The sequence below is a fragment of the Oreochromis niloticus genome, linkage group LG5, assembly GCF_001858045.2.
Source record: "Oreochromis niloticus isolate F11D_XX linkage group LG5, O_niloticus_UMD_NMBU, whole genome shotgun sequence".
In the NCBI taxonomy this organism is placed as follows: domain Eukaryota; kingdom Metazoa; phylum Chordata; class Actinopteri; order Cichliformes; family Cichlidae; genus Oreochromis; species Oreochromis niloticus.
In genome coordinates this window covers 19,404,515-19,422,020 of record NC_031970.2, presented here as the reverse complement: position 1 = coordinate 19,422,020, position 17,506 = coordinate 19,404,515, and the positions used below count along the sequence as shown (strand labels likewise).

The 17,506-nt window shown below is 38.5% G+C and overlaps 1 protein-coding gene and 1 long non-coding RNA gene across 5 annotated transcripts in view; one reads left to right on the top strand and one right to left on the bottom strand.

Annotated features, from left to right (window-relative positions):
• LOC109202267 (uncharacterized) overlaps positions 1–17,506 on the bottom strand; it is a 712,495-nt gene that overhangs the window by 320,007 nt on the left and 374,982 nt on the right. The window lies entirely within an intron of this gene.
• The window catches only part of atp2b2 (ATPase plasma membrane Ca2+ transporting 2), a 128,009-nt gene that overhangs the window by 23,011 nt on the left and 87,492 nt on the right, over positions 1–17,506 (top strand). For 2 of the 4 annotated variants that reach the window (XM_013277074.3, XM_025907247.1), the window contains exon 1: positions 13,983–14,201. The exons of the other annotated variants lie outside the window; for them this stretch is intronic. The gene's annotated coding sequence lies outside the window, so the exon portion shown is untranslated. Of the gene's footprint in view, positions 1–13,982; positions 14,202–17,506 lie in introns of those variants that run through there. 4 annotated transcript variants of the gene reach the window in all.

Sequence of the window (17,506 nt, the reverse complement as noted above, 5' to 3'; positions counted from 1 at the left end):
TGATGCTTAGAGAACAAATATACATAACCAAGACTTTGTACATCACAGCAGTGACCCTGTGTTATCAGAAAAGTGTGTTTTGAATCTGCACCACAGATGAAATTACCTCCCGAGGTCTAAACTCATCAATGCTGTAAAGCCATTTTTCACTTTTGGAAAATAAAATGTTTCTTCTTCTTTTCTCTTTCTCCTCATCCCGAAACCGTTATAGTATTAAGTGCCTTGATTGGGTTTTTGTGATTTGGCACTATATAACTAAATGTGAATTTAATTAAATCAATTTAATTGTTCTTTGTAAAAACATGGTTAATATAGTCTTTTGAAAAGTACCGAAGAATAATTAGAATTTTCAAAAAGTAGTTATTTGCATTATGTTTTTATTTTAAATGTTTTGCATTCAATTAAAATTAAAATAAGCTCATATTCTAATGGATTTTAATTTTCTTTAGCTATTTTCTCCCCTTTATGCATTGTAAAATATAAGTAAAAATTTATTAGTTGCTATCATATCCTTTAGGGTAAATTATGTAAATACTATCTTGTTTATTTTATTACATTTTTACTGTCTTTTCTGGAAGCTTTTGGAATCAGTAAATAGAACAGTAAATAATAATAGAAATTACTAGGTAAATGAGTATTTGTTTAGTTGTTTCTATTATCATTCATAGTACATGTGTAACGTTGCAATGTCAGATTTGACAGGCAGGAACGCAAACAGAAAGACAGAGGAGGACAAAATAGGAGATCAGGACATTATTTGTCAGTACTTTTTCATGTTAGACCGCTTATCACGAGAGAGTGTGGTGCAAAGCTGTAAAAGACTTTCATTGTTATAAAACAATATAGTTGAAAGATGTTTTTTTCATACTATTAGTATTTTAACAACCACTGGATGTAGGCTAAGAGCTGCTGCTGTGTGTGTGTGTGTGTGTGTGTGGTGTAAGGTGGGGGTGTACTCTGTGTAGCCTGTGTGAGCTAGCATTATTCTCAGTGCCAGGCAGATCAGTTGCATAGCAACAAGAACTTTTTGAGGGCAGGAAATGTTTCACCAGTGGAATGTGTCAAGCACAAGAACAGTAAAAATGGAAAGAGAGAGATACATACTGTACATGTCCCAAAATTCCCATATACAGCTGGGGAAAATTACATAACGCAAAAGACATTTAAATGAAGACCTGAAGAAATCATAACTGCTGTTAATGTCTGGCATTAAACTATGATGCAAAAGACAATATTGGTAACTATAACTAACAATATTATAGCATCATATGACAGCCATAAATTTCCATTACATCCAGCATAAATGTCATAAGAATATAGACTTTCCTTTTTATGCTCCAATAAAATTGTAGCTTCAGGCGAACTGTACTGTACTCTGTGTTACCTAAACAGGCACATAACCGTCAACAGCTGAGGTATTTAAAGGCTGACTCCAACACTGTTAATTAAAACAGTTGCAATAACCGATAGATAGATTTTGTGTGATGAAGCATTGTGCTGCATGCTTTGTTCGCACAAGTGCTTGGGCTAAGATAAGCTTCGTTTTATTGAAAACAAAAACCATTTAAAAAGAAATGCCAACACGTCATCATAGCAAAAGGACAGACTCAGTCAACTTCCAGAGACTAACAAAAATGCATCTATGTGTTTTTCTGCATTTGCAACACAGAACTTGTAAAGCAGCATAAAGAGCGACTCTGCATTGAGGGGTGGCAGGCGGGTTGATTGACCTGAGTTTGTGTTCTTATTTTAGCTAGCTTACCAGGGTTTACAACAATGTATTACAAGCCCAGCAGCACATGGCTGTAAGCATCTAGATTTAATTATTTATTTGTTTAGGTTTTTTTCCCCATTAGTTAATGTAATGTATTAGCCTATTGTTCCCATTATTGTTCCAATTATTATAAAAACTGCTAGAAAAAGTATCAAGAAGTCAGACGAGACTCCTTGTTCTGTTTTTTGACTTCTTCATACCTTTTTCTGTTTTTACACTTCCAGTATTTCCCTTCATATTGAAAGTAGGACAAACTCCTCTGTGTTTCTCCAACCATGTGTACAGACCTGCATTTAGGCTGTCCTGCTGTTCTATCTGTGCCACCACACAGTCAATTATTACAGAAGTGAATAAATCAAGCAAATTTCCTCATGGAAAACCTTTTCTTTTCTTTTCTTTTCTTTTCTTTTCTTTTCTTTTCTTTTCTTTTCTTTTTTTTCTGTATTTTAGTTAGTTGCAGTCCCTTTTTGGTTAGACAGGGACAACAAAAATACTGGTTGGATTTAGGAAAGGGTAATCATCCATCCATCCATCTTTTTTAAACTCCACTGGGCAGACTTCAACCTATTCTAGGCGTCATAGGATGGGACGCGTGGTACATAATAGACAAGCTGCCACTCTGTGGCAGGGTTAAAATGAGAGCTTTCAGAATGTTAACCAAATGTTAGAAGAAACACTTCTCACATCAACAAACTTCCTCCGTTTTCTTTGTGTTATGAGTTCCACCACTTTTCCTAAATGTCTAACATTTTACATGCACTCATAAACTTAGACAAGTGCAGAGTTCACTTACAGAAATCACATTCAGAAATCATTCATCGGTTTTCTGGCGAGGTCTGGTGGGGTTGATTACAGCATGAAGTCAGGGAACTAATTAGTTGATCTACCGCTGAAGTTTTATGAATTTCACATGCAAATTAATTGATAACTTTTGTGTCATTTGTATGTTTGTGTTTTTTTTGGTTAATATTCTATCTCTTTCCACTGAAATAAAACTACCATAAAAAGTAGACACTATTCATTTGAGCAAACTTACAATGGACCAAAAAGTTATTTTCCCCACTTAAATTGTTTCTATGCTCATTGCTCATAGTCTGCAGTGAAATTTGACATCACCATAAAAAGAAAGCTTATTGGAAATAATTCAGTAATGGATGTAGTGTGTCTGATGTTATCCTTTAAAAAAGAAGTAAATGTAAGCATAATTACACACTAATAGGCTGCATTAAAGTGATATTCTATAGGCTACTTTAAAGCTGCAAACGTGGCTGGAGTAAGAAGCGCTATTAATGACCCTGTAGAGTGCTTACCTTGCAGGATGTGTGTGTGTGTGTGTGTGTGTGTGTGTGTGTGTGTGTGTGTGTGTGTGTGTGTGTGTGTGTGTGTGTGTGTGTGTGTGTGTGTTAAATAGTGCCAGAGGTCAGTGCAGAATCAAGTTAAACAACCGTGTTTCTTGCTGCAGATTATCCCCCCATCCTCCTTTCATCTTTATATTTGCCACTTATTTTCACCTCTCTGTTGTTCATTAGTGTGACTGACCAGCTGTAACTGGAAATGATACACTAAATGACATTGTAGAGCTTCTCACACCCTTGTTGTCTTGTTTATTCTGTTACAAGTAATTATTTCTGTGAAGGGACTGTAGATTGTTGCCTTTCCAGTAAAGAATGTATCCCTGGCTGTCTTGTATATCTAGCTTCTTTCCTCTCCTTCTGTAGGGATATTCCAAGCACATTTCTCAGTTAACTTTGGACATTTTTGGTGAGAAAAAAAGAGCTGACTGATTGTTTTTCCATCACTGAGGTTTCTTTATGTACCTTACAAACATAAAACTAGTTCAGCTAAAGAAAGAACAAGTAGACTTGCATTTGAACTCCACCTTTACAGGTAATAGTCCCAACCTTAACCTGTTGTCCCACCTAACTTACCTCCTATGGAACTTTTTTGTGCCTTATGGTGCTTAATGGATCTGATATGCAGAATTTGCTAAAGTGTCCTGACACAGGCTAGCTTTAAGCCTTAAGAAGAGAACCTAGAGATGGTGTGTATGTCTAATTCCCCCTTACGAAAACTTTACATTCTTCTGAAAAATTATTTTACTTCTTTTGTTTGTTTGTTTTATTTTTGTCCATCGTTGCCAAAAGTTTGTTTCCTAGCCTTGAGGTAGGTCTTTAAGGTACAGAGAGGTGGCCAACATTTTCACCTTTACTGTCCGTTACATATTATTATTATTATTATTATTATTATTATTATTGTTGTTGTTGTTATGCAAAATAATTATTGCCTAGGGTAATATAAAAATTAATTATATTAATAAAATAAAAGTAAATAAGTGAATAAAATATTGTAAATTAAAGTAAGTAAATTATGTATTTCATTATATATTTTAAAATTCTGCTTCAGTATTGGAATAAATGTACTGTGCTACAGTTCAACAGTGGACTAAACCAGTGGTGAGTAGCATTGTCAGGCTGACAGTATTCACAGTACCTGCAAAGGTTTTCGCTGCACATTCAGTAACAAGTGCCGAAAACCATTATCTTTCACTTGACCTGGGTTCACTGTCTCCACTACAGTGCCTCTTCTCTGCTGTCTGTCCACTGTACATATCAGACAGAGAGGAGAGGTTGTGGCTTTACCAGAAATTTGACTTTGTCAACCTTTTTATTAAAAAACTGGAAGAAAGACCAGCTCTTTAGGGAATCTTGACTTTGCTTTAGCCACTTAATATCACAGGTAATTGTGATCTGTGGTGTGGCTCTATGAGGTATTAGTTAACCCATTTCTCTTACAGATAAAAGATCATGAGTTTAATAGTTTTTTACTCATGAGTCCATCAGACCGTGATCAGCATGCTTATCCTGAATTTGCACTCAGTGTCTGATATTTAGTTTTTGATGTCAACTTTTAGCAACTTAAAAATTGTTCTGACCTAATACACATTGTCTAGTGTTGTTGAGAAGACTGTTTAACTCAGAGTGAACATTTTCTATCTGCTTTTTAGTCAGTGATATATTGGCATTCCTAAAATGCTTCTTTTTAACCCTTTAAACTTTCAGTAGTGCATCAGTTTTTATTTGCTTTTGAAAAGTGACAGAGAATTTGGACTCAGAAATAACTTGTGTGTTTGACGTAACAAGAAGATTGGAATTGCCTGGAAATGCTCACAGACATGCTAAACCGATTAATCACGTAGCACAGCTTGAGTCTTACACCTCACCAAAACAAAACCTTTATTTCTCTCAGAATTGAAGGAACAAGAGCTACATGGACTCTGGAGAGATTGAACAGGTAGTCCAACTCCTCCAGGATTACCCGTGAATGTGTGCCATTGATAGAAGGTCCGAATCCTTGGACCCATTGTCAGACTCTACACTCGTGCAGTGGGTCCAGGGTTCCTCCTGGTCCACAATAACGCCTGGTCTCATGTGGTGAGACTATGCAGGCAGTTCCTGGAGGATGAAGGAATTGATAACACTGATTGATCCCCACGCTCGCCTGACTTAAATCCAGCAGAACACCTCTGGGGCAATATGTTTCAGTCCACCTGACACCGTCAGGTTTCACCTCACACTATCCAGGAGCTCAGTGATGGCCTGTTTCAAATCTGATAGGAGACGAGGACACCACCTTTTGTCTCATTACAAGCTTCTCCCAACATTTTCAGGCATGCATGTACACGAGGGACTTGCAAACTACGGAGTACCACTTTAAATAGCTTCATGAAATTTCAACCTGTCACATAATTTTTCTACTGTTTGAGGTGTCTTTGAATTCAACCCTCTGTAGGTTGATGATTACATCAAATGATGTAACATCATTTTGTTTTTAATACATTATTTAGTCCATATCAGTATAGTTATCCGGAATATTTGTTCTTCAAGGTCTGATTTTTTCCATTAATTCTTTGAGCTGTCTATGTTGGTGTAGAGGAGGAAGTATGCAGTATGTGTTAGCAAAGAAAGAAGGAGACCAGAGGGATAATTGACTTCATGAGAGAATATTTTAGCATGAAAGTTTCACATTGAATGTGGCATTGCCTTCATTTCAGCTGATTTTCAAAAGGGTTTGATTTTCCTGATGCAGCTACTAAAGACCAGCGTTTTAGTTTGAATCTAATATCATTTTACATTAACGTTGGTACAGTATGTAGGCATTCCACCCTACTGGTTTTGCTGGGTTTTTAAAGGTAGAGTGGTGCCAAGAAATAGTTTATCATTCTCTTCTATTTGGATTATTGGTGCCAAAACAAAAAAAAGAAAAAAGAAAGAAAAGCTGTTAATCCCCCTCCCCATGGCTCTGATGTCGAATTGTTAGTCTTCCTCAGAGCTCTCAGTGGGCCAATTGTTTTCCTGGAAACCACTGCTTCATGCTGTGAATCAGTCAAATCAGTTGGGTGGTGGGATTTGCAGTTCTGGACTCAGAGAAGAAATACTCAAAGAATGTTTTCTGTTGGAACATTCGTTTTTAACTTTTAAATTTAATCCACATTTCAGTGCACCCTTGCTCATTTATTTTAGGCTGATAGATAACGAAAGGCCAAGCTCTGACTGTAGACAAATAGGCAATAGACTAGAAAGCATCTGAGTGTCAGCAGACATTGGATAGGTCGCACTCTTCTCCATGCAGTCAGGTAATCTCTCTCAGGCTTCTTTCTCATTCAAGGCAAGTGCTGCCTCTCTGTCACTCTTCTAATCGGTGCGTCTTCTTCTTTGTATTTCGTGTCCATCCTTCCTGTTCCTGTCTATCATTGTAACTACTTGGTTTAAATTAACTGGCTGTTTTAAATGAAACAAACAAAGAAAAAAAAGAAAACGTTGCCCTTGAAAAGTTCCCATCATTTTAAAGCAGCTGATGGAGTGCATTAGTGGCTAATCATGGATAATGAGGCCGCTGATGTTGAGGCAATTTTGAACCTGTTATGCTCTGTCTGTACTCAACATGCTCTTTCAAACCTCCTCGGTGGCAACTGTTTGCACCTTTATACCATTTATCACAGCTTCAAAGCATTCTGACAAATTAAAAAAAGTAAGAAATTATTGATTTATCAATGTACATATATGAGTTTTAATTTGTGTCATTGTTGTTGTATCTGGCATTTTTGGTGTACACTAATGACTTCAGTGTAGTATGAATGACCGTGAAAAGATGTGAGTTAAAAGTCTGAAATTTATGTCTTCCTTCACATTTTCCAAAGCCGTCCAATGGCCGAATTAGAGTCTTTTCTGGGCAGATTTAGGCTCCTGGACCTTATGTTTGACACCCCTGCATTAAACTGTTAAATTATTTATTTATGATCTATGAGGATATTAATTGATAATCACAGTGTTTGTGACTAACCAAACAGATCTTATGAGAGTGTCAATGTAATAATCAGACATTCTGTTTTACTATTAAAATGTGCTTATATAATTAAAATGGGAAAATACTACACAGTAAAAAAGTATCGCACTCCTTACATTATTCAAGCCATTATTCATTATCTTAAACTCGGCTGAGGATGAATTGTATTCATTCACTACCTGCTGTACCTATCCATATGCATGTTCCTGTCTTTTTTTAATAAACTATCTGGAACCGTCTAGCTCACAGACGTACACTACTGATTAATCTTCTGGCACAGTTTAATCCTCACACCTCACCTCAGCCGCCCATTAATTTCCCTTGGAAATGGAGGAATAAGGACTGAATATATGGCTATTTAGGAGAGAGTATGTGTGTCAGGAGCAAGAGGAGTTGTAAAGGAATAAAAAGAGCAAGGTTGTTTAGATTAATAGCTTTGGACATCCAGCTTTTCTCATCTGTACGCGGCCCAGCTGAACAGGCTTCTGGAGCAGACTGCTTTGTTGGGTTATTACTGGAACAACGTTTTACCTTTCTGCTCTTAAAGCTTTGCTTTCCGGGGGTAGCAAATCAGGGTTCTGCCAGCAAGGACTGGACTCAAATTAGACTTCGTCCTAACAAATACCCTAACTGTATATGGTGGCATGGCTTCTTTACACAAGTGGCTCATTTTGTAAAGTGATAAGTCCAAGAAATAAAATCTTCTCCTTTACGTTGTTCTTTCTTATATGGATTACTAATTAGCAAAGGAAGAATGGACGATTAATTTGAATTTTAAAGACAAATGTAAACAGACAGCTGGTGTATGCAATCCCAACCTCGGTGAGCTGAGACGACATTTTTCCCTGCTTTTTGTAGAAATTGCAATTACGAATGTCAACAGTGAGTATTGCACCCACATCGTCGCTCTTAGCAACACTCTCTATAACCTTCTTAAACTTCTGTGTTTACCTTTGTTAGGCGTTACAAATGAACAGTTAACTCATTCATTCAGCATCGTCACAAATCGTCACAAAGCCAGAATGTCGGAGCACTTTCTGCATCTTAAACTGTGATGCGATTCAACAAAGGACACTGTATTCTATTGAATTCGGTATGCAATACTCACAGTCTAACCTGTGTCCTTGCTAAAATGACTCAGCAAATGTAGTCTGAAATATCACAGAATGTCAGCATTGAATAACAGGTTATTTAATGTGATTGATGCAGTGCTAGCCAGATAACACCAGAAATTAATGTACTGTGAATATTTTTTCACCCTTTTTATGTTGGACATGCTACTGTAAGTATAAAATTGTTCTCATTTGTTCCAATACTTCCTTGTATTATTAAAGTGGTAATGTGTATTTCCATGTGGGCCTACCCCTCGGAGTCCTACAGTAGAGCCCGTCTTTGTTTCTTAGTTGACCCTTGGGAAAGAATAGGATTAGCAAAAAACACGGAAAGAGGTGTTCCCGCACACGACACATTTTGGGTTCAGTGTCCTCACATGACAGCACGCATAGAAAGACAATTTCTAAATTCATCTTGATGGCTAACTTCCTGTATTTGACACCAAGGATACAGCCTAAATTGGAAGAGCTATACTGAGTGTTTGCTGATGTTTTATGTACTGCCTGCATGATCTGTCATTGTGTAATATCCTCTTGTCCTCTGTCTCCCCTTGCCTTTGGGTTTTGTATGCATGAAGCTTAGCTAAAGACAATTCAACTGAGTTCACCCCAAGAGTCAGACAATGTCTCCCCGTCTGCTGGCTCTGTTTGTTGGATTGAGTACGTGGATGTAGGTGTCTTGAGTTTTTGTGTGACTGTCAGGCTTGTATATGTGTATTTCTATTAGTCTTAAGGCTTATAGCTGTCCTTGGGGAGCTGGAATAAGTTCAAAATTACTCTTGGAATAAGGACCTATAGTAGATAAAAGTGAAGAAGAACTGGAGAAGAAGAAATAAGACTGGAAAATTGGATAGTATTGACTTCTATGCCGTTTGGGAATTGGGAATCATAGTATTAAAGAGTATTAAAGTGCTGGGTGTTTTCCTTAACAAAATGTAGACTCAAAAGTCTGTTTTGAATGGGTGGGATACTCCTAGCAATATTTATCAATATATAATACTGTACAGTTTCTTTATGTTTTGAGCAGTATCCCTATAGGCTTTCTGAAGGTCTGTTTTTGTTTACCCACTTAAGATTGACCTATGAATCATTCAAACATAGAAAAAGGCAGCTACAGTGACTGAAGTGATGAACCACTGTTGTCTCTACACATAACAGACAACTTAGCAAAGGACCAGTTTTAAATTGCACAATGCTACTGCCTGTCACAACAATATATAATTTTTTTTCCAATTCCTTTAGCTGAAAAATGCAAAGATAACACAGTTTGACAGGCATAAAATAGCATTTTTGCATGGTAATTGCAAAGTAATTCCCAAAGAGCTTTTAGCCAAAACCTTGGCATATCTCAGTATTGGGTGCAGTCTGTCCTTAAAAAATTTGAGGAAACTGGACAAGAGGAGGAGAGGAGAGGAGACAGTAACAGGAACCCAGGTCTTTAAGAAACAGCAAAAAATACAGAGAAAATCTGACACAGGACATGAGAGATGCATGTGGCCTTTCAGATGATCCATCTACTGCTCACTGAAGCCTCTGAAATGGACTCAGTGGAAGGATCGCTGTCAACAACAATAATGAGATATGCTAGATGACACGAGAATTAGACTGCAAATCAGCAGAAACAGAGCTCATGGAGTGTTGATCCAAGTTTGACATTTTTGGCTTAAATCATTGTCAGTTATGCTTGGTGAAGGTCACAGTCACCTGTGAAACACAGTGGAGGCTCTGTCATAGTTTGGAACTGCATTTCAACATTAATGAAATTATGAACATGTAACAAATACGGTCATATTTTGATCTTCCATGCAGTACCATCTGGCAAGCATCTGATTAGTAGCAACTTACCTGGATAGAAAAACAAACAACGGGGCACTCAGTCATGGATTGGCCTCCCCAGAGCCCAGACCTCAACATTATTGAAGCAGTAGAGTGAAACAAAAGGCCTTTGAATGTCCTCCAAGAAGCCTGGAGAACTATTCCTGAAGACTTTATAAAGAAACTACAAGAAAACTTGTCTAACAGAGTTTAGGCTATGTTGAAGAATAAAGGTGGCCATACCAAATATTGACATTCAGCCAGACTTTGTTTTAAATATTATGTACTGTATTTTCATGTGTGTTTGCACTTTTTAATAAACTGCTTGACCTATTTCCCATTCCCCAGAAAAATATTAAGAAATGGAAGGTGTCTCAAGATTCCCACATGCAGCATGTGGGAAACGTATTAGATAAGAGGTGGGGATGCATAATGGTGACCTCTCATTGAGAAAGGTTAGAGACCTTTGAGAGTCATCTCATTAACTGCAAGCATGTGTGCCTGCCCATAGATAGACACAGCGCTGGTCTAATTTTACTCCAGCCCTCATGAGATACTCTGAGGCTTCCGCAATTAATAAGTCTAATGGTTATTGGCAGGTGGCTAGAAACCACTATATGGGATGTCTGATTGACCTGAGGTAAACATGGCACTTTATGGGTTAACAGATCCCTAAACTGGAAGGAAATGGAGCTTTTACTGATGGAATATAAGGTGCCATTTCTAGAAAATCACAGAGAGTATTATACTAATGCGCCTTATAGTCTACTTGCATGGTTGTGATTTAATTAAGACCTATGGCACAATTTTTTCTTAAGCTAAATACACCTGGGTTTTCTCTGGTGCAAAGGCAAGCCTGCGGCATTTTTTCTTTAATTTAACTAACCTGCAGTATTTGATGGAGCTAAAGCTGACTTTCATGTTAATGAGACAAGTGATAGTTTCATTTTAAAAGTACAGCATCTTACTTTTTAGCAAGTGCTTTAGGATCTCTCTGGGTCTGTTTCATGAAACAAAAGTTTTTCTTGAAACACAAAATGAGACAACTTCACTCATAAAGGCAAGCAGAAAAATCAGACAAGGAAAATGATGATTTGTTACGATTCTTCCAGGTGGCAGAAACTATTGATGGTTTGTTGGACGGATATTAGCTGTGCAGAACTGTCACCTTCAGCTCTGATTGGCTGTGATGCTACTGTGCTCTTTCTCCCAGGTTCCCTAGTTTTGGTGCACTGCAGCCCTGAAGTCTTGTAGACGTGCTGCATTGATATTCAGGGCCTGTTTCTGATCCCCATCACTGCTCTCATTCTCCCTCTCACCATACTTCACCATAAGCTTCTTAACTAAACTAAGTCACTGTACAGGAAATAATATTATAAAATGTAGTAAAAGTTATCCAGTCACTACAGTACTATATGGATCCATTTCAGGTTTTCTGTTCTGTTCTATTCTATTCTATTCTAGTCATGATCCCCACTTTTGCAAAGATAATTCAATTCACTTCATCTGCTTTGTGTTTGTTACCTGCTAGAAACGTCTCTTCACTTCAGACACATCTGCTTCTTACTTCCCCGCAGTTACTTCCCATTCACCTGATTTCCCCACCACACAGGACGCTCTCGTATTCTGTCATTTTGAAGGACAAGGCTGTTAAATTTATGTCATGAGTATTTCTTGTTATTGTAATGTTTCATTTCTTAAGGATGAAAAAAATGTAATTTAAAGCATCTCATTTTCAAAAACAACTCAAACATTCGGTGTCATTGTTCCCAAACAAACAAGCAAAAATGATTTTTTTTTTCCTCTGTCAGTCATTCTGTTGTAGGTTTTACTGCTGTAGTTGGGATCATTGTCTTGTTGCATGATCCAGTTTCGGTCAGGTTTTAGCTGTCAGAAAGATGGTTTCACATTTATCTCTACAATACTTTGGTATACAGAGGCATTCATGGTCAACTCAGTGACTGTAAGGTGTCCAGGTCCTGTGGCTGCAGAATATGTCAGAATAATCACCTCTCCACCAGTAAACTGTCTGAATTTCTGCTTTTATAGATGTGCTCGCACTTGCTGATGATCATTTAACCAAGTGCATTTGATTAGCTGTAGGTGGACATAAACTGCATGTAACTGTAAAGGCAACTAGTATTTGGGTTTGCATCTTTGCCTCAGACAAAAAGAAAAGGTCTCAACTTTAAAATTTTACTCTGCACTCTGTTGTTTGATGGGAGACTAGAGTACCACATGACCCAGAGTTTTTAAGTCAGGGGAGATATTACCCTAGTTAAGTGATCAGAGGGTGGAAACACTGTCTTAATATATAGTACTGCAAACACTGCAAGCAGCGTGTGCTCCTTCAATACTTACTTCCACAGCAGAATGTTCAAAGTTATAGAAGTGGAGATCGTGCATGACTGCAAGCACTTGTTAAGGTGTTGTATGTGCATAATTTGATATTGTGCAACCATAAGTGAATGAATCACAGCTGAGTTAAGAGCTTTTTGTCTCTAACCTGCCTGTGTCTCAAGTCTTGTGTCTGAGTATTCTATTGTGTAGAATTTGCATTGGTTGAGTTTTACTATGCTAAGAAAACCTGATGATAATGCAAAACTGTCTAGAGCAGACTTCAGCCATTATCCTGCTTTTCCCTGTTTGTTGCAACCATTGTGCTGAATGGTTTTTTTCTGACTCTAAACCTGTCAGTTTACACAGGATGCACTTCTTTTCAAATGGTACAATTTTGCAGTGTACAGCATGCAGGCAAAATTGAGACTTCTACAGTATACCCTTGGCACGGTATGTCAGAACAGGTAGTGTATTGTATTGCTGTCCCAGCCTGTATGTGCCGAGCTCACCTCTGTTTAACATGTTTTCATCCTGGTGGGAATCCTGCTGGTTCTGTACAACATCTTACATTTACATATTACACTTGTGACACAACACGAGAGACAATGTAATGTACACAGTGAGCAAGAGACAGGAAGCTAGGCATTGGCAAAGCAAAGACCGGGGTGGGGGTGGGGGGGTCGTACTGATCAAGACATACTAAAGAGTGAGAGTGTGCCCTCTCCTCCTCCTCCTCCTCCTGTTCCTCTTCTCTCCCTGCAAGCTGTGATAGGATAAGATCTGGGATACATGAGTGACAGTGTCATGAAACTGTTGCTGTTGCCTTCTTCTGGAGTGCCTGGCTTACACACAGGTATTGTGTCCTGCAGCTATAATGTCCACTGGGGTGAGCTGTATCCAAGTCTGTGGGTCTTATATGGGAATCCCGATCTGCAGAATGAAAGAATGACGCATGCCCTTGAAAGTTATCCCTCCTCTCCATTTTTATTCTTATACTGGCTTCTTCTTTACATCTACAGCTTTTTATCATGTTTCTGTCTTCAAGGCATTTCAAATTTTGTCCAATCACCTTCTAATTTCTAAATTCTTTGCCTTTCCTTTTTTACCTTTCTTATTCCAATGCCCCCCCCCACACACACACACACTCTTTCTTTTGTACATCGTTTATTTATTCACTGTACGTCCCACCAGCCCAACCCTCCTCTTTTTTTTCTTTCCTATCTCTCTTCCTTCTTCTGTTATTTCTAAAAACTAGGTTGCATGCATGTCTACACTGGACCTGCTGTTCTGTTCTTGGGGCAAAATGTCAATGAGAGGGAGTAAGAGACCCACAGGGATGTAGAGAACAGGATTCACCATCATATCCTCTCCTTCCTGTCTTTTATCCTCTCTATTCTTATCAATGCAGTTATCGGTCTTTCTGTCTATCTATCTTGAGTGATCCAGTCAGATAGTGAAATCAAGATCTGCTACGCAGCACTGTCCACAGACACACACATACGCTTTCTCTCTCTCTTTCACGCACACACACAAACACACACACACACGCACACATACATACGCCCACCCCTGCTGCCTGCCGACATGGTACAGGCTGTGCATTGAGACAGCCCCAGCTGAGGCAGTAGCAGTGAGAGTGCAGCTTAGCGAGTCTCCACACACACATGCACACCTACACTCACTCACACACACATGCACACACACATATCGCACGTCGCTGTTGTGCCTAGTCCCCTGCTGCATGTGCCGTTGCAGTATCGTTTTTAGGTGGGATGATTTTCACGTCGTGGTGACGGTGCTGTTAACCTTTCTTCCATGTAAGTATGCATTGCTCATGTATGATAATGTAAATTAATCAGCACTTTTGTTTCTGGTATTTTTGTGTGTGTCTGCTGGTTCCATCATTTGCTTTTGATTCTGTTAAATAAATCAGCTGCATGTGAAGACACTGAATTGTACACATTGTTCCATGTGTGTCTCTGGTTTGTGAGTATGCAGGACAAAGATAATAATGTAACCCTGTACTGTTATCCAAAATGGTCTAGGAGCAGGTGGTCTGTGAGAGAGGGAGAGGAGAGATGAGGAGATCTGTTAGAGCTGTCTGCACGATCCATCAACACGTGCATAATATATGCAGCTGTGACATTTTTTAAATATGCAGATATGTTGTACAAGTTCTGCCGGTCAACGCTGTGTGTTGGTCTTTGACTTTCAGGTGAAATCAAATGCCCTTGTCTGCAGTTTCTGTAGATAAAGATGTTTTATTGCACACCTCTTCTCTCTCTCAGGCCATCTGTTGGCAGAATAAAGTCTGCAGTTTCTCTTCTCTGTCATACTTACTGACTGGTTCTGGCATGGCAGCAGGTTTCACTGCTGTAGCTGATCATGTGTTTGCTGTCATTACTGCATTAGCCAACTGACTATTTGGCATGGCCACTGAATTAATTGGGAACATTATCGCTTCTCCTCCTTAGTCTGTTGGCTGTCAGTTTTTCATGTCTTGCTGGCTGGCTCTGTGGCACATTACAATCAGTGGTCAGTGAATTGGTAATTGCATTGGCTGGTTAGTTGATTGGATTTTTGCTTGTCTGATCAACTGACTGGACTGATCATCTCTTCAACTGACTGACAGGGTCAATAGCTTTTCGTCTGGTTGGCTAACCAGAATCAGACACTTTGGTTCACATGCAGTCAGTGTGACAGTTGTAAAAAAAGAGAGAGAGAAAAAAAGTCAGCCATTTGCTTGGCCATCGAGTTATTCATGCATTCATTCATACAGTCAGTCAGCAAGTCTGTCGTCCAATCATTCAGCTGTACTCTAAGATAGGCTGTCATAGGAAATTGATTGTGCCTCTATTGGGGCTGCAATGACTGTGTGACCTCAACCATAAGCTTCACTGCACCAAGACAGCCAGGCAACTCAAAAGCAGAGTGTCCCCATTTTATTGCCGTGTTCTTGCTTTTTTCCCTCTTCATGTTTTACTTGCTCGTTATGTTCAGATAATAAATGGTAAACGGCCTGTATTTGTATAGCGCTTTACTAGTCCCGAAGGACCCCAAAGCGCTTCACACATCCAGTCATCCACCCATTCACACACACACACACACATTCACACACTGGTGATGGTAAGCTACATTGTAGCCACAGCCACCCTGGGGCGCACTGACAGAGGCGAGGCTGCCGGACACTGGCGCCACCGGGCCCTCTGACCACCACCAGTAGGCAACAGGTGAAGTGTCTTGCCCAAGGACACAACGACCGAGACTGTCCAAGCCGGGGCTCGAACCGGCAACCTTCCGATTACAAGGCGAACTCCCAACTCTTATTATTATCTAATAAGACATAGATAATAAAAGTGCAAACATATGTGCATAAAAATTAAAAATGGAAGAATTTGGAGGCAAAAAGGAGAAAAAAGTAACATATTCATGAGAATTTAAAAATTTTGTGCCAAATTGTGTATCTGTTTAGAGTAATCCTCATGAAATCAATATAATTACTTTAACCAAATTTGTAACTTGCAAAAAAGCCCAAATAGCAATTTCCATAGCCATTTGTTCCCCGGGACGGAAGAGTCCCTACAAATTAATACATTTTTTGTGTATAATGACCTATAACCTTTGAAGAAACATTTATACACTAATAGTGGTGGTCTTTCCTGGATGATTGCCCCTCCCTGCATCTGTGGAGGTTCACTGAAATATGAGTATGAGTATTATGATATGATTCCCATTTATGACCTTCACAGTCATATCATTAATGCACACAGAATGTGCTCTCCACCCTCGTTGAAAAAAAATCAAAATCTATTGGAAAGATGGAGTACCATCCTTCCAAAAGATTTTCAGAGACCTGGACAATCACTTTTTAAGACACATTGGATGAGTTTAGACTGCATGTGGCAAGACTTTTTTTCATTTAGTTTCTTGCCTGTCTGTAAATATAAATTATTTTGTCATTTTATGATTTATTTATCACTAGGAGGGACAACTAATTACAGTCAATGCATATCACCTACAGACAAAATCTATATGTTGCTCTGCTTTCTTATACACTTCTATAGTCAAGAGTGGTGCATGCACCTCATTATTTTTGCTGTGTCATCATCACCTCTTAGGATCTTACAGCTTAAAGACAAATAAAAATGGTAAGCAAGGCTAACCCTTAACCCTGTTTTACCATAAGAAAGAACTAATCTGTAATGTAATGTGATTAAGTCTTCTTGCCTTAAATGACAGGAATTGATAGATAACATATAGCAACTTCATTGCTTATTTTTCTTTTGTAAGCATTTCTGTCAGTGAAGGAAAGCTATTTTAAAAACCTGATTAGAGGAAAGAAGAAAAAGAGGAGACTGAGACGTATAAATATAGGATTTGGCTGAAAGGGACAAGGCTGCCATTGAGCCAGTTTAAATTCAATTCTTACTCCTACTTCAGCCAAACAATATCATGTCTGGAGTAAATGCAGCAACGAAGGCAGGAACAAGAATAAAAGGTGGAGAGGTAAGATGAAACTGAATGAAAGAAGGAAAATTGCAATCCAATGAGGTGAGCCTCATTTTCTAGGGGTAGTGAGTATTGGTATACAGTTGTGTGTGGATTGTACAAGTTAGTGGAAGTTTAAGATCCATAATTTAAAAAAAAAACCCACTGTGTGATTTTATGTAAATGCTGTGGACCAATGATATATTGTGCCTCATGTGCAGTTTATAAACACTGAGTTTATTAAGTATATTATATATTGTGTATAATAAGCTGAGCTCCTTAAATATAAAAGGTATTCTGTTAAGGACAAATTCATATCAGGTACCATATCCATGCCAACTTTATTTATAAATCACTTTAAAAACAGCCTCGCAGGTAGAAGTGCTGCAGGTGATGGAATAAACGTTTGAGAACTTTTGTTGTTGATGGTTTTTGTTTTCTCCAGTTATGAAATTCTTCAAATTTTTGAAAGAAAAATATTTTGGCTGGTGAGACATTCTGAAAAAAATGCACCTCTGATAACAAGTGTTCATAAGATGGGTTGAAAGCCTGGGTGTGAAGCAATTGAAGACAGCCACTTGACACTGACACCCACTTGCTTTGAGTGTAGTGACACATTAGAGAGTCCAGTGTT